Source organism: Gobius niger, assembly GCF_951799975.1.
Source record: "Gobius niger genome assembly, chromosome: 14".
Lineage (NCBI taxonomy): Eukaryota > Metazoa > Chordata > Actinopteri > Gobiiformes > Gobiidae > Gobius > Gobius niger.
The window spans coordinates 14,802,207-14,827,087 of NC_136865.1; positions in this window are offsets into that span (position 1 = coordinate 14,802,207).

Sequence of the window (24,881 nt, forward strand, 5' to 3'; positions counted from 1 at the left end):
CACATAACATAGGAAATGTAATTTGACACAGTTTTGAACAGAAGATCCTATAAAAGTCAGCTTCCATCATCACACTACACTGATTCAGACAATTTTGAAAGTTTTGGTCCACTCTTTTTCTAGTATGTTGACTAGTATATTGGCAGTTTCGTTTTGGATGTCATTCTGTAGGTCTTCCAGGGTCTGTGGATGATCGTTAAAAAACAGTGATTGGAGATAACCCCACAGGAAATAATCACGGGGCCTGATCAGGCGAGTTTATGTCCCCTCCCAGGGCGATCGGTCGCCGCTGGAAGGCTTCTCTCAAAAGAATCCATTGAAATCCTGGCGGTGTGTGCAGTGGCTCCATCTCGCTGAAACCACACACTGTCCTGTTCCATCAAGAACTGAAAAAAAAAAACAGTCTGGATTCATACAGCATGACAGTTATTCTTGAAGAAAGCATATGGAACAATGATCCCTGAAGGCATCCACCCACAATAAAATGGATTAGCGATCAGGAATGCTGTCTCCCGGGGGAATTTTGAAGTGACGACAAAAAAAATAATACGCCTCTACGGTTATAGCTCCCTCAGCCTATTTGGAACAGGTGTGGACACAAACCTCCCATCCAGCACCTTCTATCGGGCTTCTAAACATCACCACATGCTTTTCAAATGAGGAAGCTCCCATGCTCCACCCTGCAGATAAGTTCATATTGCTGAACTGGAGACATGTTTGTATTTGATTGACCTGCTTCATATGCAAGCATGAATGATTGTGGTGGCCAACACTTTAATGTCTTACACTTTTAGGTCACACATTTTAAATGGACATTCTTGTTTTTTTTAGTGGGTTTGTGCTTTTCATATTCAAAAAAACAAACAACTCCACCCCACTTTTAATAACACAAGGCACTATGGGTCTCTTTTGTTACTGCAAGAGCCTCAGCTTCACATTTGCACAAAGTGTAGGCATACAGTCACCAACAGTGACCTTTTCCTTCCTCATTAAAAGCTCTCTATCATCCCGTACACATCGACCGCCCGCCGATCATGGTGCCGGGACCTTCAGCCTATAACCGCTCGTCAGGGGGCAGGTACCATAGCAATCAACCCCCCACAGGAGACACATCAATCATACCTGACCGGCACATGAAAACCAACACACACAACGTGCAGCATGACACAGCAAGGCGCCATGTTGGGTCACCATCCTCCTCCTTTCCTGTCCATCTATGGTGGACATGTGTCAGGGCCAGTTTAGGATTAGGTCACACAGCGGGGCAGCAGTTTGACCGCAGATTGAAGTCACGCTGAAATCTGATGTGCATCCGATCTAATATTACAAACACTACATGTTATTAAGTATGTTTTATATCCTGAATAAATATTAATGGGAAAAAAGATGCTACTTAAAACATTAATAGCTGATGCCAGATGTAGTATATCCCATCGTGTACAATCACGACAAATTTCCATCAGTGTAATTTCTATATTAATTATTGCAGAATAGAATAGAATTAGAATAGCATAGCATGGCATAGAATAGAATTAGATCAGAATAGCATAGAATTAGAATAGCATAGCATAGAATATGATAGAATTAGAATAGCATAGCATAGCATAGCATAGCATAACATAACATAGCATAGCATAGAATAGAATAGACTAGAACCCCCCCACAGGAGACACATCAATCATACCTGACCGGACACACAGCATGACACAGCAGGTACAAAACTCTGCAGCGAGGTTACTGACTCGCACAAACATTACTCCCATTCTGAAAGCTCTTAATTGGCTTCCAGTCTCTTTTCGTTTCCATTTTAAAATGGTGCTGACCTTCAGAGCCTTGCATGGCCAGGCTCCCTCATACATTAGAGACTTGTTGTGTCCTTATACCCCCTCTCGGAGGCTGAGGTCTCAGGATCAGAACCGTCTCATGGTCCCTCGTACTCGTTTCAAGACCAGATGAGATCGCTCCTTCCAGGTGGTCGCGCCGATGCTCTGGAACGATCTTCCGCTTTCCTTGCACTTACTTGATTGTGTTGATGTCTTTAAAAGCAAATTAAAACCTACTTTTTTCAGAAAGCGTTTTAATTCCAGTGGAATAAGGGTTGCTTTATGACCACATTTGTGACTTTAAATGTAAATGTAAATGTACTTTGTATTTCTATTTGTATTTTTGTGAAGCACTTTGTGACCTTTGTCTGTGAAGGGTGCTATATAAATAAACATTACTTACTTACTTACTTACTTACTTACTTACTTACTTACTTACTTACTTACTTACTTACTTACTTACTTACTTACTTACTTACTTACTTACTTACTTACTTACTTATAGCAAGGCCCCCATTCCTGTCCATCTACGGTGGACATGTGTGTCTACAAAGCTCCATCAGTGCAATTTGCATATTAATTATTACATGTTTTGTGTGTCTCCACTTCACATTGATTGGTTAATTGTGCAACTTACTGTAGTTGTGAACATAAATCAATTTCACTATGGTGCAGCAAACACTTATTAATCATGAAAACTGTAGCAAACCCTGCTTTACCAAACTTGAAGGAAAGAATTCTGAGAGACAAGTTGCTAAACTCCATTGGTGTCAATATTTCTGAGACAGTTTCATCAATCCCCAAATATATTTTACATAAGGGAGAACATTGTTATGACTTCTATTATTCGAGCTGCGAAATTGAGTTGAGAAAGCAAGCAGCTGAACTTTTATCCACTCTCACAAAATCAATTCAAATAGTGATTCACTGAGAATGAAGAAAGACTATTGCAGGAATATTTGTCTGCTGACTGAGTATAAAAAAGTGTCTTTTCCTCCATAAATTTTCGTGTTTATGAAATGGTCATTTGAGATATCTTAACAGTGTTCCTTTTTCACAGCGACTGAACATAATGGAAAAATCCAGGTATTCTGAGGTTTACTTTCAATATAAATTCACTGAACGTAGCTATACAAGTATGAGGGGATGTCAAACTCTTAGTTCTCTTAGTTAAAACCTTTCATGTGTGTTGATTATTGAGTTTCAAAACCTGACTTAAGAGCTGTGCACTCACTATAAATTGACCCTTTACACAATCAATGTGTCTTTAGTTGTATTATGCAATCGCCTGACGCATATGCCATCATAACAGTGGAGAACGAAGGCAACCTTGACTGCCGTAATTACATGCAACACACCACTAACCAGCAATTACAGTGCAATATTTTGATTAGTTTGTCACTAGAAGCGGATGCAAAGGCAGATTATAACAGCCCTAACAAGGTGGGAAATACAAGAAATGACCTTATAGTATGTGAAAAAAGACTTTCGCCAAATTACCAAAGAAATATTCCTGCAACAAAGGGAACATTTAAGATTGAAATGATCTCCATGGGAACAGCAATTACCCATGATCTAGCAGAGCTCTCCTGAATGCTTTTACAGTGACGCAGTGATGTCTTTCTTAAGTCAACTTTTTTTTTAATCATCCAAGCAGGAAATAAAAAGCGCATCGGTCCCAACTTTCCTGATTTTGCTGAGGTTTTGGGTAGTTTCTCCCAGCTTGCCACCAGGTGACTTTATTCAAAATGCAACTCAAATTCCAGCAGCATTGATGTGATTGAAATTTTCTCCTATTTCATGGTTAGGCACCAAGCAGAAAGAATTGAAACATCCCAGTTGGCGAGCGACTGCTGCATTAAATTCCCAGTAACGTTGCTCGTTTCAGCACATTGGACACTGAAACCTTCTGATTATGTTTCTGAGATAACGTTAGAACACATCAGATTTGATTCTGTGAAAATGCAGATAAATATTAGACTGTCAGTAGATGACATGGATGTCAGCTGGGAAGAACGATACATTACATTTTCGCTGAATAACAGACGTGTACAAGATTGAATGCTGGGATTGTTGCTCTGGGACTCATTAGAAACATGGCGGCAATTGCATTTCTCTCCTATTAGAAAGTGGCAATACAGAGAGCTGACCGAAATGGATAACTAACAAGCTCGGTGCATAGGGACGACAAGGAAGGAAGAGACCGGCAGAGGGAGAAGTGATGGAGATAGAGTCAGGGTTTATGGCGTAGGCCCGAAACATTAGCCAGAGAGTTAGCTGGGGAGACACATAGCGACGCGTTCATAAAGTTTTATAGGGACGTAAAATGCGCTGATTGTTTACTATGCAAGTGAGAGGCAGAGTGCAATTGGCCAACAAAGTCAGTGATGAGAGTTATTAATTGTTTACCCCTGGAGAGTACTGATTAAGAGGGTTGTTTTCATCCACTGGGCACACTTCAAGGAGGACAAGAAGTTACTCCACAAAAGATGGAGGTGTAAAAAACTTTTGGCCGAGCCAAATAGAGTGTTTGTTTTATTGCCCATTCAATCTGCAGTCAAAACCATATCAATAAAGTATGTTCTATTAAGTTTAATAATAATAAAAAATCCTTTTTTAATCAAACAACAATTTAAAAGTACAAAGTCAGGACCATCCATCCATCCATTTTCTTCCGCTTTATCCGGGGCCGGGTCGCGGGGGCAGCAGTCTCAGCAGAGATGCCCAAACTTCCCGATCCACACACACCTCCTCCAGCTGTTCTGGGGGGACCCCGAGGCGACACCAGGCCAGCTCGGAGACATAGTCCCACCACCGTGTCCTGGGCCTTCCACGAGGCCTTGTCCCACTAGGACATGCCTGGAACACCTCCCGCGGGAGGCGACCAGGAGGCATCCGGAACAGATGCCCGAGCCACCTCAGCTGGCTCCTTTCGACGTGAAGGAGCAGCGACTCTACTCCGAGCTCCTCCCGGGTAACTGAGCTCCTCACCCGATCTCGGAGGGTGCGCCCAGCCCAGCCACCCTGTGAAGGAAACTCATTTCGGCCGCTTGTATTCGCGATCTTGTCCTTTCGGTCATGACCCAAATCTCATGACCATAGGTGAGGGTGGGAACGTAGATCGATCGGTAAATCGAGAGCTTTGCCCTCCGACTCAGCTCCCTCTTCACCACGATAGACCGATACAGCGACCGCATCACTGCTGACGCCGCACCGATCCGTCTATCGATCTCACGCTCCATCCGTCCCCCACTCGTGAACAAGACCCCGAGATACTTGAACTCCTCCACTTGAGGCAAGGACTCCCCACCGACCTGTCAGGACCAAACAAACCAAAAATATTCAACAAGTTTAGTAAAATAGATTTTAGATGACCATGCACCTATGATTTTTGATGTGGATATTGCATTACCTAATTTTGCAATAATAATAACGTGTCATGCAGCCTTGCATAAACAGTCTTGATTGAAGACGCAGGGCAATCTGAATCATGTGACATTTTGTTACTGTTTTTATTAGTGTAGAAAATGCTTTAAAGACAGACGCATGCTTATGCATCTCTGACACTGATGCTTCTGGCTCTCCTCCAAGATGTTTCTTTAATCTCATGAGCTTTGGACAGCCTCGAGGGGATGTGTATGTGAATGCTGCTTAAGACGCTTTTATAAGGAGCTTATTGATTGATTGCACTGTTGTGCGTGTTGGGAAAAAAAGCCTGGGAGGCATGGGACAATTCAAATAAGTTGCCTGATCTGAGCACATGCCAAGAAAAGGACTACTGTTATCAAATAAATGGTATTCTTCTTCTTTCAGAATAGTTTCAAATAGAAAAGGCTGCAAACTTTTCCGACGACTTCAAGCTTGTTTGGAAGGACGAAATGATCAAATATTCTGGTTCTAATGGGCCCTGAGTGGCTGATGCTTTCTTTGATCAGGCTGGGTTTCTCTTATTCAAAGAGAATGCACACAAACATATGGTTTAAAGGCAGTTTAAATCAAAGAGAATTACTGGGCCTTGCAAAGGGGTGAGCTGAGGTTGACTGGTCTGGTGACAACTCAATTCAACTTCGCCCTCACTTTTGGGATATGCACTCAATCTTATAAACAAATCTCGTTGGACTTTCTAACCCTCAAATAAAGGATTGTAGATCAGAGTGAAAGTTTTTCCAACCCTCTTAATTGTTGAGATGAGACTCTTTTCCAACCTTCAATCGAAACCGAACATGCAAATGAAAAGTCAACAGTGAGATCAATAGTTTTTGCCCCAAGCACCCCCCCCATCCTTACACCCTCCTTCACAGCAAGGAAAAGCCGTCCCAACGTTTTTTGATATTTCAAGAGGGCTGTGTCCCTCTGTACAGCTAGTAACAATTTGTGACTGTTTTGAAGGTTTTTTGGCAAGGGAACATGGCTGCAAAATAATTCTGCACACTTTATTCAGAGCGTGGACCTGCTTTGAATGCTTTAAAAAACACTTTCTCTCAGGACCACTGCAAGCCATTTTGGTGCCCTAAGCAGGCATGTTTAAAAAGGAATCAGGGAGGAGGGGTAGCTCATTAAAATTAAACTCAGGCTCGAAATTACACCAATACTATTTGTAGAGTTAAAATAATTGAGTTCAGATGTTTAACAGTTGGTGCCCCCTCCCCCCAGAACCTGAGTTTCTGCCCCTGTAGGTGCAGCGCACTTCAGCTCAGACATGTCTTCAATCTCCACACCTTCCCCTCTTTCCTTTCTCCCTTACCGCAGTGAGCGCAGGCATCAGAGAACACTACAGGATGAGAAAGTTTTGTCAGGATCTGAACTTAAGTTTGCAGCGGATTTGCCACGTTTGTATGAGCGTGAAGCACAGAGACTCCTATATGCGTTGTGTCATCACTCACATTGGCACACACAGTAACTCTTCTTTCTCATTGTTCCCATTGAATGCAAGCCGTTTTTTTTGTCAGCTGCGTTGATAAAACGGCGGCACAAATACTATACAATGCCGTCCAGTCACATTGGCCTCAATGTGTTGCTCCTCGGAGACGCAGTGCCTATACGCGCAGCGCATTGTCACCTTATAGGCAATGTAGCCATCACCTGGGACGATGGCTGGGTAGTGTTGTTTTTTTTCAACACCACTACTTCAACGATACCTGCTTTTCGATACCGGTGCCTTAACAGTGCTTTTGTCGATACCTATGGTATTTGAATTCAATTAAAATAACGTGTAAAAAAAGTATCGTTCAGGAGAAAGTCCTAAAACAGCACAACACAGGCCACTGCAGCGTCATCTGTAACCTCATGTTTGAGCAGACTTCCTGAGCTGCAGGGACAGATCCACATCATGACAACACACTGTGCTTCGACGAAGCAAAACTTCACACGTCAAGGATATTTATACGGTGGGAGTGCTCACTCTGTCTCTAACTTACCAAAACTGTACCAAAAATGTGTCATACAGAGTGAGCGCTCACGTTTCCACAAACAATCTTTGACATTCTCCTCGCTGCAGCTGGTCATAAACAACATACAGCCTCCAGGTCTGTGGCTAAAGGTGAAGACATCTTTCTTGTTGTCACTGCTCTGTTCTACTTTTCAATTTGCCTAAAAACTCTAGTTTCTTATTCAGTCCTGGTTTATAACCGGTTTAGTTTAGCTGTGGGTTACAACCGGTGTAGTCTAAGTCCTGGTTTGGTCCTGGCTCAGTCCTGCCGCAGACCACAGCTCTACCAGCTCTACCAGCTCTATTACAAAAGTTTAGTAAGTTATGGCTTTCATACTTCGCTTAAAGACAACAGCCTGTATTTGCGCAGAAGCGGCTCATTATCTGCATACAACTTCATGTTGCTATTTTTAGACTCACTGTGGGTCATATATTGAGATCTGGAGAGAAAAAATACCAAAACTTGGCACAGAAAGAATTTTAGTTTTTCTAATCCGCCCTTTACCGGAGCCTTTCGGTCAGTACCAAGTTTCACCGTACCCAACCCTACCTGGGACACATCAGTCCAACAGACTTTAAGTTTGAAAATGTGAAGAGAAAAAACATCAAGGTCCAAAAACAAATGTGCGTAATACTTCTGCTGTAGTTCTCCTGTCCTTTCCAAATAGCTCCTCAAATACATTTCAATATACACTTGACGAGTCACTTTTTACATGCATAATATTTTGTTCTGAACATCTTGAAAACTGCAAAGATATTAGTAGCAGAGAGTAAACTCAAGTCATTTTCGTAAATTGTCTTGGCTATAACTGACCATTGCACTCCACATCTTCGAAGCACAGGTAGATCACTACATCCCCCACTCAATGAAGGAATGTTGACCAGAGCAAGACAGCCCGATCTTTAAAAGTAATAAATATATTTCAAAAAGTAAAAAAGACTGAACTAGATACTCATTGTAAGTTGTAGAGGTACACATAGGTGGAGTGGCTGTACACACTGAATGAGTAGCAGTAGAGTAACAGAGGTGTCCAGTGGGAGCTACTGAACTATTAGCAGACCATTTCCCTCTCTGCTCCAGCATGCTGTCTTCTATCATACTTGTACTGTCAGCACTGCCCCCGGAGGATTGCTGAGGAACACAGAAAACCTGAGTGTGAGTGTGTGGTACAGGTGGGGGTGAGGGGAGATGGAGGAACATACTATAGAGGGAAATTGAAACATGTATAGCCCTTTTGTGCCCCCAAAACAGTGATTATTACCTAGTTGGCATTTTTTTCATTCCTTTGAAAGTACAGTCCTCCAGGGAGTGTGCTCCTCGTCGATGTGAACATAAGAGCTTCAAGGGAACTAGACTGTCTGTTGGTGTTGTTATGATGGAGCCATTTTCCACCACACACTTTTGGAATGGATTATTAACCCTTTGGGCGCCACTTTTTTTATATATACATTTCGTGACATCTATATAATAAAGTAAAACAATAAACAGTACTACAGACAGTCCTGAGCATCACTTTGACCAAAAAAGTGGATTTTATTGTGTGAGTAGAGCTATTGATAAACGTCTGATGGAGGAAAATATAGGAGGAGGGAATATATTTATACGAGAGCCTGTTGCAGTCGCATTTTTGTGACTTTAGGTTAGAGACATTCAGCAAATTGTCGGTTTTACAACCCTGCTAAGCTAGGTGTTAAAGGTGTAGCAAAAACCAAGATGTTAAAAGGTTAAATAAAGTTGTAATTTAATTAAAGTAAAGTAAAAGATAATTTCAAACAAAGTGGAGTAAAAAGGTGAACAAAAGGGCTATTTTGCAACAAAGTCATGATGGGCTCAGCCGTGATGTGTCATGAGTGCATCCTTTTAAGAAAAGTCATGTGACCAAGAGTTTTTTTTAATAAAAAACTTGATTTACGATATATATAAAAATATTTTAATTTTTTTTATTTCTTGTATTTAAAGTGCATCAACATAAAGAAATTTGCAGAGGCAAACCCTTTCTCTAACTGAATAGTCACTGTGCAGTGTGCAACAAAGATTGTTAAACATCCAAATTATTTATATTTGGATTGAGCAAATAAAACAACAAAAAATCCTGAGGTAACTCTTAGTTGAACATGTAAACAGTAACACCATTCGCCATAAAAAATGGCTTGAGGCAAGCTCGGTGACAGGTGACAATACCCCCGAGTCCCCGACCCACACTGAAGACCCTCTCCGATGGGGCGCAGTTGCTGGAATGACCAGGTATTTTCTTGCCAGACGACTGAGTCTTGTGAAGTTGGGCTGATGCTACTTCCACCACTCAAGTGGGTCAGTGTCAGAATCCACCTCAGGACCCAATAAACAGGAGGTGAGCTCTGCTTCGATTGTGTCCTTTACTGACTGGGACAGTGATGCAGATGTTGCTTTCTTAAAGAAGGCAGTTTAAGTTTTCTTCTTAGGTGGGCTCTGTTGTTGGCACATTTGTACAGCAGGACCATCTTCAGGCAGAGAATGAAAAGAAAGACAAAACATATATATATATAAAAAGAAAAAAATATAAATTTGAAATTATTTATCGATTTGACCTACCAACTACATTTTTAAATCAATGGATTTTTTTCTCGCCCGAACGTGACCAACACTTTCACTGTCTCATTTTGTATCAGATGGTGTCATGTACGCAACGAGCAGCAGCGAGCAGCAGAGCGCGCCATTGAATGAGAGCAACATCTGGCTGATTTTGTTATTTGGATTTATCATAATAAGCACAAGGCATCGACCCCATGGGTGCTGCTGAGCTCCAACACCCGAATTTGTTCTGATTTGCTTTAATTACATTAATAACATGTCAATCACAAGAGCCATCTCTTTTCTTCTCTGTGTGCAGGTTAGTCTGTTGATACAAATGCGGCGTCAGCCCAGACTATAGACATAGTATGATATATTGTAGTTATGTCTAGCTCAACAAGGAGACCACCTGACACCTGGAAAGTGTCTGGCATTTGAGCTTTTTCAAACATTATGGTCTAGATTATTTTGTGGTGCTGAAGGAATGCAGAAGTATGACAATGGGTCGGAACACTATGGCCTATGACTGAACGGTGTATGTCCCATCATTTTCCACAACTCAACAATCTGAAATATATTGACTGCAGTCATAGACGTTGCAAGCCCCCTGGGCATTGCAGTAGAAAACAATACAGATACAAACATAGCAAAGCCGTGTGCACAGTTAAAATTGCTTGTGAGGTTTGCTAGGGCCAGACACTGACATTAGTGCTGCTCTCTGACCCCCTGTTCTCTTGAGGGCTGCACTGGCTGGGGGCAAAGTGCTGGCCCTGGCTGCAACAGCCTGTCATCAGAAATAAGGACACCCCACCGCAGCTAAAGTGCAGGGACAGAGGGAGGAGAGGCTGCAGAGATGGAAGGTCAAACAGCAGAGAAAGAAGCATGAATGAAGGGTTAGCTGGGTGTCTGCAGGGTAATGGAGCTGGAAAGAAGATATAAAAAGCCCAAATTCATTGCTTGAGTTGAAGGCGTGTGGATGAAGAGGTGTCCCATGGGAAAGGCTTGGGTGTGACATAACAGCTCGTAGGAAGCTACAACAGAGAACATTAACCAAAGGTCATGGTTTACAGTAACATCATATGAATAATAACAAAAGGTGCAATTAACTCAAGAATGAATACATTAACGGTACAACAAGAAAACAAGACTGATCACTTCATCATACACTTATGTTGTCAATGAAGTCCAATGAAAATGTAATCTAAAAAATATATTACAGGTCAGTGGTGTCTGATTCGTTTTGATTCTGTAAAAAGTCAAGTAAATGTTGTAATTAAATGTTAGTACCTCATGATTAGAGTACACAACAGAACAAAATGCTCCCCTAATCTAGATGCCCTTATGTAATACACTCTTGCTGATTTCTGATTGGCTGACAACGTACCAGACTCTTGGCCAATAAGGAATTGCTTGGGACTCAGCACGTTTTATGCACAAAATGCTATTCTGGTGTCTCTCATTTAGGGGAATTTTCCTCCCAGCTCTGACTGCTGCCTTAGGCCTCGCTCGCAGCCAGCTGTAACTATGGAAAAACTATTTCCGCTCTAGTGATGAGGCAGAGGGGAACTGCAGCAACAGCTTGATCATGTATTCACCTTATGATTCATAAATGACACGAAATCAGCGTTGTGTTGGGTGAAATATCATTCTTAGCAAAAACATCCAGGGGTCTCGTTTATAAAACACATTAGACTCCTCAAGTGCTGCCCCCCCCCCTCCCCCCCTCCACCCTGCAGACCAGCCTTGTCAAAGAACCCCTGACATCCCAAATGTCCAGCTCTTGGAGGGCCGCGGAGATAAAAACTTTGCCATGGATCACTGAAGCATCTGACATGGCAGCGTCCTCCGTCTCCGGCGGCTCCGGCGGCTCCTCTGCCATTCACTTTGTACACAAGACGACCTGCTCACTCAGAGAAGAAGCACACACAGGATCGCCGTAATAGCTTCACAATCACTTGGACAATGAAGAAGCGATGATGAAGGCCAGCAGTTGTAGAAATACGCACTAGATGTTGTAGTAAAAAAAAAAAGCATGAGAGATAGATAGCTTTTGAGAAATATAGGCTTAACATGACAGAAACAAAGACTATGATTAAAGTCAGCAGTTCCTCCTCCATACTCTCCCCCCCTTCCCCTCCCCTCCCCACTGTTGGCATGTACCTCCTCCCTCTTACCACATAAAAGCCTCTTCCTCCGCCTTTAATCTCCTCTCCCACTTCTTCACATCTCACTTTACTTTTAAGACAGCCGGATTTTGAATGCACTATTGTTCCAGGGCCTCTGTGTAAGTTATGCAAGGAATTCATTCATCTTTTACCACACGTGTCAGCCTTTCAGTTCAGTGGAAAACTCATTCCTAACCACAAGCATGTAAGCTGTATAAGAACAAGGACAATGTTTTTTTTTTAACTGACTGATCTCATAGACTGTCATGCCTACGGATAAACGCCATCATCTCTGTTCCCTAGACCTTCTGTCATTACCAATTCATCGTGAGGAAAAAAAGAGCTCTTCAAAAAAATGATACTACAATTTCAATAACTGCTTAATATGTCATGATGATAGATTGATTGTCCAAAGGCTTGAATTTGGTTCGAACATAATTATCCTCCAAACCATTCCTCTTTTGCAATGTATTTATTATTCAGGCATGAAATGGATAACTTATAAGAGGCAGCTTGTGATCTTTAAGACAGAGAAATCTAGTTATTGATGAATTCTAATGCTCTCTCCATTTTTAAATCATCTTTTTAAAGTTTGGATGTTTGTTGAACATGTGCACTTAAACCCCTTAACCCCAACCGTATATTAACCGAGTGCATTTTCTCAAGTTCAGCTTACCCTAATCTAAAAGCTTCTGGACTGGCGCTTACAGACTATAGGCCAGAGTAACGCTTCATTTGAAAGCTAAGACCCACAAAACTAATCTAAAAGCGTCTTCTTCGTCATCGTTTTCATCCTTTTTGGTTGGGTTTTCGTCATGTTTTTGTTGCTTTTTTGACATGTTTTGGTCACTTTTTGTTTGGAATTGATCAAACAAAATGTTGCTAAAACGCTACAAAATTATATAAAAACTTAGCAAAAAGGCGACAAAAAGGCAACGAGAACAAAAAGCAAGCATGAGAACAAAAACCAACGAAGCTTATATGAGTATTGTAGGTCTTAGCTTTCAAATGAGGCGTTACACAGGCTGCAAGCTCCAGTGCAGAAGCTTTTAGATTTGGGTAAAACTGGAGAAAATGTGCTCGGTTTAGGCGGCGGTTAAAGCAGCACTAAGTAACTCATGTCCCCTACAGGCCATAAGCGTCACTGCAGGTGTCGGTAGCATGTTGCGTTTTTTTTTACTCATTAATTGTCCGTGAGAGTAAATACGACGCTGACAGAAAAGACAAAGGGCCTCACAGCAAGAGGGTCCTGGGTTCGATTCCCACCTGGACGGGGTCTTTCTGTGTGGAGTTTGCTCCATCCCACTAAAAATACGATAAAAACGACTCAGTGGGACTTTCAAAGGTCAAATAAAATAAAATAAACAATACTCCTGCAGCAACATGAGTGTAATTCCAAGTTTGAGAATACCTTAAGAGTGAGAAATTATTAATGACTCCTACCTCAGTAATACAGTATTGCAAGTGGAATTGACAGTATGCTCCAGATAACTACACATATAACATTAGCACTGTGGGCAGCTCCACCGTAAAAGATAATTATCAGGAAATTGCGATGCCTCAGTAATGACCTCAGATTGCACGGGAGGAGCCTAAATGCGTGTTCTTCTACATGTGTGTTACAGTATGAAGTCGATGTGTGTGATGTGTGAGTAGCAGACCGGCGTTGTAACTAACAAGCATAGGCACTCCTAATCACGGCTTCGTTCACTCCCGGCAGAAGCATAAGGTCACCAGTGATTGATTCAAACGAGAGGAGGCATCACCCAATACCTCACCCATGCCTTTTTAAAGAAGCGCTGTATCCTGGGGAATAAGGATCTTCTTAAAGGCAGAAGAAGCACTACTTTTAAGGAGCCCGTCACCCCGTTGTAACACTCCATGACAAACCATCTCAAGGCTCCATGTCCTCAACCCTTGATCTCTCAGTATTTGTGGTATAATTGCAACAACCACGACATGTCTAATGCACTAGATTGGTGTGTAAATGACGCCCTGACCTTCAGTCTGCTTTCCATCACTCTGACTTTTCGCTCCGAGCAATCGGATTTCCTCCTTTCTCTTGCATTTAGCTTTTGTCCATCATGGCATTTATGGCTCCGACTGTCCACGCATTTCAGATCAGTTCTCATTAGCAGTTCATCTCTAACATTTGGAAGTACAATATTATGAAGTAGGACTTTGCAGAAAAGATTTAAAAAAAAACATGGCTAAATCAATCTATAGCTTTAACTCCTGTCCTTTACATATTTTCTTTACATTACCTGACTCAGCCCATTCCTTGAATTGCATAAAAACAGTGACAGCACATGAGCCCTTTGACAGGTGCTCACGCTTGTTTGGGAGCAACAAAAACAGTGTGCATAATGGGTATGCTAAAACTGATCTAAAACCTTGGCCCTCTCATCCTACCCACGACAGCCTGTGCCGGTTTGTTGTCGGAAAAAGCAGGGATTTCATTTGGAGTCGCATTTTCATTTTGGTGTCATACACTGCATTGTGTTTTAATGAGCTTTAATTAAGGTCTTACAGAACATTCGTCATTGCCACTGTGATAAATGGGGTTTTGTAACTTGTGGGGGGGGGGGGAGAGAAAAACATGGTTAGCTATGACCAAGTCTCGACTCACACCATTTCATGAAAGCAACTAGTAATGATTTAGTATGCAAATCATGAGAGTGAACAAAGACTTGAGCAAGGAAGCCGCGTATTACTGCAGTTAATATGAATGAATCACTTATCACTAAGCTACACACAGGTGCAGGCCAGCCATTCCAAACAGTTGCACAGTGGATTGGGCCGGTAAAGATTGCCCCATAGACACTCTTTCTGGGGACACTGCAAACACCTGCAAATGCAATTACAGATGACGAGCAACAATGCACAAGATTCAAGGGTTCTCACAGCGCCATTTCTAATTAAACTGTGGGGCACGGGGACTGGGGGGAGAGAGAGGCGTTGTGTAGTTGGACAAACAAACAAGAATACATTCGGAAGGACAAAACTGGGAGACTGAGGATGTGTGGGAAACATCAATAGAGATTCAGGTTGACAATGCATGTCATATTTCCGATGACGTTGAATTTATTTCCTCACGATCGTGTCTTTACATGGGCTCTATTTCACATTTTAAAAGGTAAACTGCTGACGTACCCAATTGTTTTTAAGGCCCAATTATGCAGGACACCCCCACTGTAAATCTCTGAGCTCTCTGCCTTCCCGTGGACTACCTATAAAACACCACAGTACGACGCTGTTCATCTCGCCAGGGCCTGGGCGCAGACGCCGGAGTAACAGATGTGTTATGCAGCACTCCAGCCAGTGCCAGCATTCATCAGTGAGCCGCCTCTCCATGTCTATTTGTCATCGGAGCTGTTTGCGAGAGTGGAGTAAGTCAGGCTGTACTTTAACATGATGGGGTGTAATGATCCCAGTTCTCTGCTTTACAGCTCAGACACACCGCGCTCATATTTAACCGAAGGAAATGCGGGTTGGTTAGCTCTGTGGCTATAAATGTTGCAGCGGGTTACTTCACTTCAACAGTCTATTGTGCAGTGTGTCAAAACATGTCTCTGGAGGACCGGTGGAGGTTACAGATAGTGACGTGACAGGTTGTTGCTTTTACGAGTGAACTTATGAATGTGTCATATGGCTAACCTGAATGCGGATGGAGAGTTTACGAGAGATCGGGGTTGGAAGTGTGTACTAATGTCACAAAAGCAATGTTCACAATGAAGTAATGCTTCCCTTGCACGGTGACAGATCTTTTGACCTTCCATTACATACGGCGCATGCCTTTACTACGTCAACGCGCATCAGGTGACAATCGTGAAAGTAAACAACAGTGATCGCACCTATACTAAATCTGCTGACCATGGTAAACTTCATAAATAGGGTTCACATATCATTTCAATCTGTAAAGACTCACAGAGACAGAATGTGTGGAAGTTTTATTGAACATGGATTATCATTGGTAGACTGACTTTATTTATGTATTTATAAATACATATAAAAGACAGTCTGAAATTGTGGTAATAAGACGCAATATCCAAATCGAGACTCGAGGCGGGGCTAACGATCGTAGTTTGAACGAGAGCGAACCAATCAAACACAAAGCGACTTACGCTTTGCGTTCACGTCCTCCGCCATGATTGTTTGCAGTCCACACGTGCAGTCGAGTAAATGCTCCGCTGAAAGCCCTCAGAGCAGCTTCTTGCTCTGGCTTTAATGACAAGTCCAGCTCATTTAAAAACAGAAGAAAGGGCACTGGTAAAAGATTGTTGTGTCGCGGCCGCCATCTTCACTGTTTTGGTTGCGGCCCGGAGGAGCACTGGTTGATAGGAAGTCCTAGCACGGAAGATGACGCACCATTTACTCCCGCCTCCCGTGCTATGATTGGCTCTGCCTGGTTTTGCCGGAGTCAGCGAGATTCAAATCGCACAATTCCATACTGTATCCCCATGTATCTCTTAACATGGAGGATCAGTCTCGTGCCAGGCTACATCATTGGGGCTCAGACCCCGGCGGAAGATTGCACTGACGATATGGAATAAATGGCGATGATGGAAGACAGCCAGAATCTTCCCCCAGAGGCCGGACACTGGTGGTGGTAGGAAGAGACCTGGGGACGGCCGGTTGACATGACGAGCAGAGCCGAGGAGAGGCCAGGCGGAGGAGGGTCGCAGCACGGCTGGGAAACGGCCAAGTGATTGACCGGGGGAACTTAAGAAAGGGGATCCTGGGCGATGAATGGCTGAAGCAGGATGAACAGCCCCGGTGATTGGCTGACTCGAAGGTGCGGCTCGAGATGGGACCGTGAATGGATGATTGGATAATGAAGGTTGTAGGTAGGTCATGTTGTTTTTATTTGAACTAAATTGTAAGTGTCAAGGGCGAGCATCTTTAATTTTGATTGCATGATATTTATATAGTCCTAGTGTAACTGTGGATAACACAGTCAGATTTGATTGTTCTGTTTCCTTCTATCTCAGTGAGTTTGGCTCTGCCTGAGTGGGTTCTCTATTGTTGAGAAGTAAACATCGGTGGGTCTCTGTATGTGCAATAAACATCGTACCCGAATGTCCACATTTCAGTTCCTCTGTTTTGGGTGCAAACGCTGGGGGGCACGGCTCACAAACTGTCGGAGTCACAGCAGTGAGCACAACATGTTGGCTAAACTCAGGCTGGCAGACCGCAGAGTCGGCTGGAACATCCACTGCCAACAAAGCTTAATGTTGCCATACAACACGTTCGCTCTCTAATTACATGTCGATGGCTGTGCATAAGCTGGGGAGTTCTGCTCTCTAATTGAGGGAGCAATTAACCAAGTAACAGTGTGGGCCAAAGTGATAGTTAAGACTCATTTTCATCAACAGGGAATGTGAGGTAAAAATAGCAATGTGAAATTCCATTGAAACTGTTCTGAGAGATAATGTATTTGCTATTTTTTATAGAATCATAATGGATACGCTGTGAGAGTGTGAGTGTGGGCTTTCAAATATACAATGACAACAAAACTGCAGTGGTTCTCACAACAAACCACAACCCCAAATTAACAATTGCATTTCACAATAACATTTTTGCTGTTCCTTTTGAAGTGTAAAATATGAGAACACTCAACTCAGCTTTATTGTCCCAGAAGTCCGGTCGGTTCGTAAGTAGTGACAAGGCAAAACAATATAGCTCAGTAAAAAGAAAAAGGCTACAGTGGAACACTAGCTTGGATCAGGAAAAAAGGCAGTCTCATGGCTCTGGTCCAAGCTTTGATCAAAAGGCTGACAATCCAAAACTCAACAGTTGAGAACAACTTGTATAGTTCAATCTACATTTTTTGGAACCAATGCAGAGAAATTCAAAAGTGCGTTTGTTCCACAGACAGCGTACAGCACCAGGTGTCTGCCGGTGCTCCTGCTGGCTGAAAAACCTTCACAGCTGCAGCGCCTTGACATCATTCCATTTCATCTCATGTACTGTCTCTGCACACCCTCCCCCATGAAGCCGAGAGATGTCTACCAGGATCAAAGTTTCACACAGGCAAACAGACAGGGAGCTCCTCTGACTCTCCTGATCACAGTGGGCCGGCATCATGAGAGGAGAAGGCGTGTGTCAATAACATTTGTCTGTCCTTCGATCTGCCGCTTCGGCTGCCAATGTGTCAGTCAAAAATCCTGTCTGCTGCCATAAACCCTTAAAGCCACGACACGTCCTCCTTGTTTTGTCTTCGTGGCAGCAAAACACACACGCCCTCCGGATAAAGCCATCCTCTACACCAAAGTCATGTGGCTCAAGGAGAAAAGTGTTGATGGGAAAGTAACTAAAGGCTGTGAAGTTTGTTTACTACAGTTGCAGAAACTTCTAACATTCATAGTGTTTTATTAACAAAATATAATTAAAAAAAATGATACATTGCCTGTTGCTCGGTAAGGTGCTTTATTTGCCATTATACAACAACTGCACAACGAAATGTGTCCTCTGCATTTGATCCATCCTTCAATGCTGCTGGGACGATCCTAGTGCTGAGCCTAGGAGACCAGATCATAAACGGCCAAATGTGGGACATGAAGCATTTTTAAGAGGGACATGGTGAAGATTCCCAATAATAAACCCACTGAGCAAACATTAGCAAATATAATTCAGTGAAGGCAAGGATACATCTCTGTAGCAGCTCCTGTCACTGCAGTGACAACAAAACAATGGACTCTAAAGCCAGACTGAACTGTTCTACTTTAAACAAAGGAGAACATCATCAGTGGTCCACAGGAGAAAGAAAGTTTTCCCCCACCGTAGTTACGTCTTGTTCCCTCGCGGAGTTCCCATTGGAGTCTGCCGCTGCGGTCTGCACTGGAGCACCAGCGACCAATCAGAGACAACCTGAGGAATAAAATAACGTTTGTGCAGCAGCAGAGTGGAATGGGGGACACGGCTCCAATTTACGTGATGCGGGATTCGAGTTGAAAATGTTGTGGGCCCGGGGACCCATCTCCAGATGTTGTGCCAGGCTGATGGTCAGAATCACCTGGCTGGAGGATTCACCTATTGGACATGTATTTAGTGGTAGGGGAAACCGAAGTACACAGGGAGAACATGCAATCTCCACACAGAAAGGCGGTGGGAATCAAACCCGGGACCTTCAAACTGTGAAGCACGAGCCCTGACGGCTGAGCTATACCGAATTATGTATCCAGCACATCCTAAGGACTCTCACTGGGGTTAAGATCTAGCTGTGTGGAGGCAAATCCATGTGTGAAAATGACATCTCATGCTCCCTCAACCCTGCTTTCACAATGTGACTCACAATGTGAATCCTGGCCTTGTCATCTAGAAATATGCCTGTGCCATCAGGCACATATCAAGAAAATCCATTGATGGAGTAAAAACCTGGTCATTCAGGATGTTCAGGTCGTCAGCTAATCTCATTCTTTGGGCGCGTAGTGTTGCTGTACCTAGACCTCGCCAACTGCAACAGTATATAATGTTGCAACATTTTGGTAAAAAAAAATCTGCAAATCTCAGCCAGTTTAAAGACCACAGTGATCTTGCGATTTTGGCTTTTTGCGACATTGACTCACACATTGTGATGCCAAGAATTTGGCATAATATTATAGCCCTATTAACAGCATTTATTATTTATTTCATTCTTCTGTACTATGTGTCCTCTGAAGAAATAAAGCAATAGACCAACACAATTGACTTTCAGCATATCATTCTAGTGCATCATTCACCTGAGAAATTTATGGCAGAAGGATCGGTAGCTGTTGAGTAAAAAAGGAGAAAGACATCAAACTGAAATTAGAGCCAGACAAAACCTCCCTGGTCTCAATCAGGCTGGTAAACAGTGCAGTGTAACACCTCGTTTTAAATTAGTCACTAATAGGAGCACAATGATGGGACAGGCACTTCACTGCAGGAGAGCACACAGCTCCCTAATGGAAGTCGGATTGCCTCTTTCACCAGCTGAGCCCAGTTGTATTGTCCTTTATTATTCGCTCCTAAATTAGCAATTTACATCTCTCTTGGTTTCAGATAGCTTTTAACCATTGTCTTTTTTTATTTTTATTATTAGGCGTCATGCACACGGTTTTACTCACGAGAATAAATGTAAAATACGGAGTAATTTGAAGTAAGGAGTAACCTTCAAAAATCATGTCGCTGAATAATCTATGCATTAAGATGTGTGTTGTCTTGGAAACGACTCGAGTAGTATGCTAGAGATACAGATGGCATATCGTCATAGAAGGGGGCGAGGCCTCGCCGAGGGGGAAAATAGAATCTTTTGGGAAACACAATTTTTCACTCTTTTTAGCCATTTTCTGGCGAAATATAAAAATATCTATCACATACTAATAAAGTCAAGTCTAAATCGGGTCCATATGGATGTTTATTGACAGCGGATTGTTCAGTAGAAGTAAAAAAGGGCAGTCGTAGCTAGTGTTACCATTAGCATGCTAACATGAAGCACCAGGTTAGCATTTGCTGAATGTTGAACCACTTTGCTCCTCTCCATGTCTTTGTATCTTTATTTAGTAGAAAACTATATTCACAATTCAGCATTTGTTTAAGTACTTTTTGAAAAAAGTATTTTTTCTCTAAATTGTTTCCCCCCTTTACTGTTTTCAAAAATGACCATATATGGGCGATTCCAGAGATGCCGTCTATCATGGTGGAAATGTATGGAGAGTCATTTCAAACTCTACTGTAAGTGACGGAGATGAATCCAAAGTTGCCGTGAATCTTTGCTAACTCACAAGTATTACATAATGTCTATCCTTTCCTTGCCGGATTTGTTGGGGGGGTCCAAGTGGATCGCTGAGCCTGCTGAGATCCACCTCTTTGGTGCATAATGAGTTAACAGAGAGTGCTTGAGATGTTGGCTGACGCCGCTAACCACAGACGCTAGTTTATTTGCACCTGCTGTGGTAGTTAGAGCACGGATCAGCCAAGGGTTTGCTGAGCCTTGGCATCACAATCCGCAGTAAGAACAAACATTCGATTTATTTTTAGTCGGCGGAGATCCCATCACAGTAGTGAGGCTGCGTGCGACAGGAAAGATATGCAGCGTAAGGATTTTGACGAATTATATGAATTTATAATGCGCGGGAGTAAATGTAAACAAAAGGCTGAAACAGGTTTAGGATAAAATGTCCTTTTTAAACCTGAACACAAGCAACACCAATGCTCCCAGTGCTTTTATTATTTCTTTTATTATATTCATTAGGAGAAATGGTACATATCATAATTTTTGAATGAAAAAATCCAACTTTATTTCCTTGGCCGTCTCTGCCACCGTCTCTGCTATTTGCTTTTGTCTTCCTGAGCACCATCGCTTGTCCGGCCAAAGTGAATGCGCTGCTGACTGAGCCGCTCCATATTCATCACATGAGGACCAATTCACTTGTGTGTGTTGCTCCACTCAGCCCCTCATCCCACTCTCATCTCACTCCCTCCCGGTACGTATATCTTTATCCATTTAATTAGCGCGACAGGTTATAAATTCCATGTCTGGTGTGCAACACAAAAGCTTATTTATTTATTTATAGGCCTTTTAAATCAGTACACAAACTAAGAGCCAGACTCCATTACAAGGCAAAGATCACCGCGCGGCTTTTAACACTCGGCATTCGTTCAAGCAATGTGGCATGAGGACTCCCGTATGCTGCGCGCCGTACTCTGTCACACATGTGTATGTACTATAACATGTATGAGAAGTTAAATATTGATGATAGACGTGCTCAGAAAGCGCATGCCTCGAACAAGGCATTAACGCAATGGTGGACGTGCCCAGACCAGGACTGGAATCTCCATTGTTCCTTTTTTCCTGATAACATTAACATCATTGCAATATGACATATCATCAGCCTTATAGCAAAACTGCCTTAATCCATTTTTGGTCAAATGGATATTTCAGTTTCAGTCTACTCTTTAAAGGGGCTTTGTGGAGTTGGTCAGTTTTGTACTTGCGTAGTTTTGTACAAAGAGTTTGTACTCAAAAGTGGCAAAAGTGTAGCTGCAGACTCAATGATAAGCTCGTGCATGAGGCGCGGAGACTGTACGAGCACCAGAAATAATAGTCCCGTCCTGGTCAATTCACAGATTTGCTGGCGTGACTTCAACTGAGAAACGTTACTGTTATAGACCAAATCAATCTGAGTGTATATTTTCCGAGATGTGATACTGCAGATAAATGAATTAATGACATTTGAAGGAGGAATAACAATCCTAGTATACTTTGTATGCATAAATGTAGGCCTAAATGTAATAATAAAATAATTCCACTAGTAGAAATGCCACTAGGAAAAGCCAAAATCGTCTCTTCAATTCCCTGGGCCTCTGGGCTAATGTCAGTTTTTCTTGCGTTGTGGCCAAGAAAAGCTAACATTAGCAACATTATTTTTGACACTGTAAATACACTTGTTCTGTTGGCTTCAACAAATCAGGACCTTCAGCACGCTCTGGGGCGGTTTGCAGCCGAGTGTGTAGCGGCCGGGATGAGGATCAGCACCTCCAAATCTGAGGCCATGGTTCTCCACCGGAAAAAGGTGGCATCCCCTCTTCAGGTCGGTGGGGAGTCCTTACCTCAAGTGGAGGAGTTCAAGTATCTCGGGGTCTTGTTCACGAGTGAGGGACGGATGGAGCGTGAGATCGACAGACGGTGTGGCGTCAGCAGTGATGCGGTCGCTGTATCGGTCTGTCGTGGTGAAGAGGGAGCTGAGTCGGGGGCGAAGCTCTCGATTTACCGATCGATCTACGTTCCCACCCTCACCTATGGTCATGAGATTTGGGTAATGACCGAAGGATAAGATCGCGAATACAAGCGGCCGAAATGAGTTTCCTTCGCAGGGTGGCTGGGCGCACCCTCCAAGATCGGGTGAGGAGCTCAGTTACCCGAGAGGAGCTCGGAGTAGAGTCGCTTCTCCTTCACGTCGAAAGGAGCCAGCTGAGGTGGCTCGGGCATCTGTTCCGGATGCCTTCTGGTCGCCTCCCGCGGGAGGTATTCCAGGCATGTCCTAGTGGGACAAGGCCTCGTGGAAGACCCAGGACACGCTGGTGGGACTATGTCTCCGGGCTGGCCTGGTGTCGCCTCGGGGTCTCCACAGAACATCTGGAGGAGGTGTGTGTGGACGGGGAAGTTTGGGCATCTCTGCTGAGACTGCTGCCCCCGCGACCCGGCCCCGGATAAAGTGGAAGAAAATGGATGGATGGATGGATGGACTGTAAATACAGCACCATTACCACTGTAACTACTACTAAACTAATGTTTTGTTGGCACAGCACAATTACTGTTATTACTGACAGTACTAGTCTGCAGTGTTGGGAACGTTACTTTTAAAAAGTAATTAGTTATAGTTACTCACTACTTGTTCCAAAAAGTAACTGAGTTAGTAACTGAATTACTCTATAATAAAAGTAACTCGTTACCAGGGAAAGTAACTATTTGTGTTGCTATATGTCAAAGAATTTTGTTTTTTTGTTGTTGCTGTTTTCACAAGTCAATTGAAATGGTTAGAACAGACAGGTGTTCAAAGATGTTCAAAGATGTTCATAGTAACTGAATGAACTGAATGGGGGGTGAGTGGGGGAGGCCCCTGTGACTGAGTGGTATTGTATTTGCGCCGCTGTTTTATTAATGTAGGAATATGGCCGTATTCAAAGAGAATGGGGAGGAACAAGAGTAACATGTGCCAACGATCAGGGCAGACTTTACGCACAAGCATGATGTCTCTCCGTGAAACAATCGACAGCAAATATAAGTTTACATGCCCCAGAAGGTTAGTGGCCTTGCACTGTTCTATGGAGCGGAGAGCGGGGAGAGAGGAAGAAGAAAGGCGCTGAGAGAGAGAGGGAGAAAGACGTGTCTCCACCGCGTCCACTGCGTCTTTGGGTTAAAAATAAGTTCCAACACTACTGATCAATGATCACCAACTTGATTCTCCCCTGCGGCTGCACCGCGCTGTGGGGATGACAAGCCGCGGGTCGGGGACACAAGTAGTTTATGGAGCAGAGAGCGCGATGCAGTACTCTGCACGGACAGTCAGATGTGCGTGTTCTGCTCCGTCAGACTCCGCCCACCCTCTCCACTGCTCTCCCCATGCTGACACCGCGGCGCTTCATTCAGCCCAATTGTAACGTGCCACTTTGTTTACCCAGTAACGATAACGGCGTTGTAACGACGAGGAGAGTAATGAATTAGATTACTCCGTTACTGAAAAAATAACGCCGTTACCTAACGCCGTTCTTTTAAACGGCGTTATTCCAAACACTGCTAGTCTGCTACTAATACTACACAACTGGTTTGTAAGTATAAAACTATTTCAATCTGAAAAGACTCAGAGACAGTTTGACTGAATGTGAATCATGATTGGGGCTCAGACAGTGGAAGATTGCAGTATTAATATGGAATACATGGCGTTGATGGATGATGGCCAGATTCTTCCCCCGGAGCCGGACACTGGTGGTGGTAAGACGACCCGGCACTGCGACGACAAGCAGAGCTGAGGAGAGGAGGGGCGGAGGAGGGTCACAGCATGGCTGGGAAACAGTATTTGACCAGGGAGCTTAAGAGGGGGATCCTGGATGAAGATTGGCTGACGCGGAGGTGCGGCTGGAGCTGGGGCCGTGATTGGATGATCGGTAAAGGCTGCTGATGATGAGGCAATGAATGAAGGCTGCAGGTACATCTTGCATGTTGAATTTGTGCTGAAGCTTCATTATATCAACTAGTTGGGTAACTTTCAAATCTGCTTGTCTCAGTGAAGTTTTGCAATACATGCACGGACACCGCTGTTTTCGAAAGACACTTTTCCCCCCACTTATTTTGCAATAATTTCTTACCTTTCAAGCAAAAATGATGCCAACTGCGAGTCTTTTGTCCTACCCAGTGATTCTCTCAACACTGGGCTGGAGTTTCGATTGTGCCT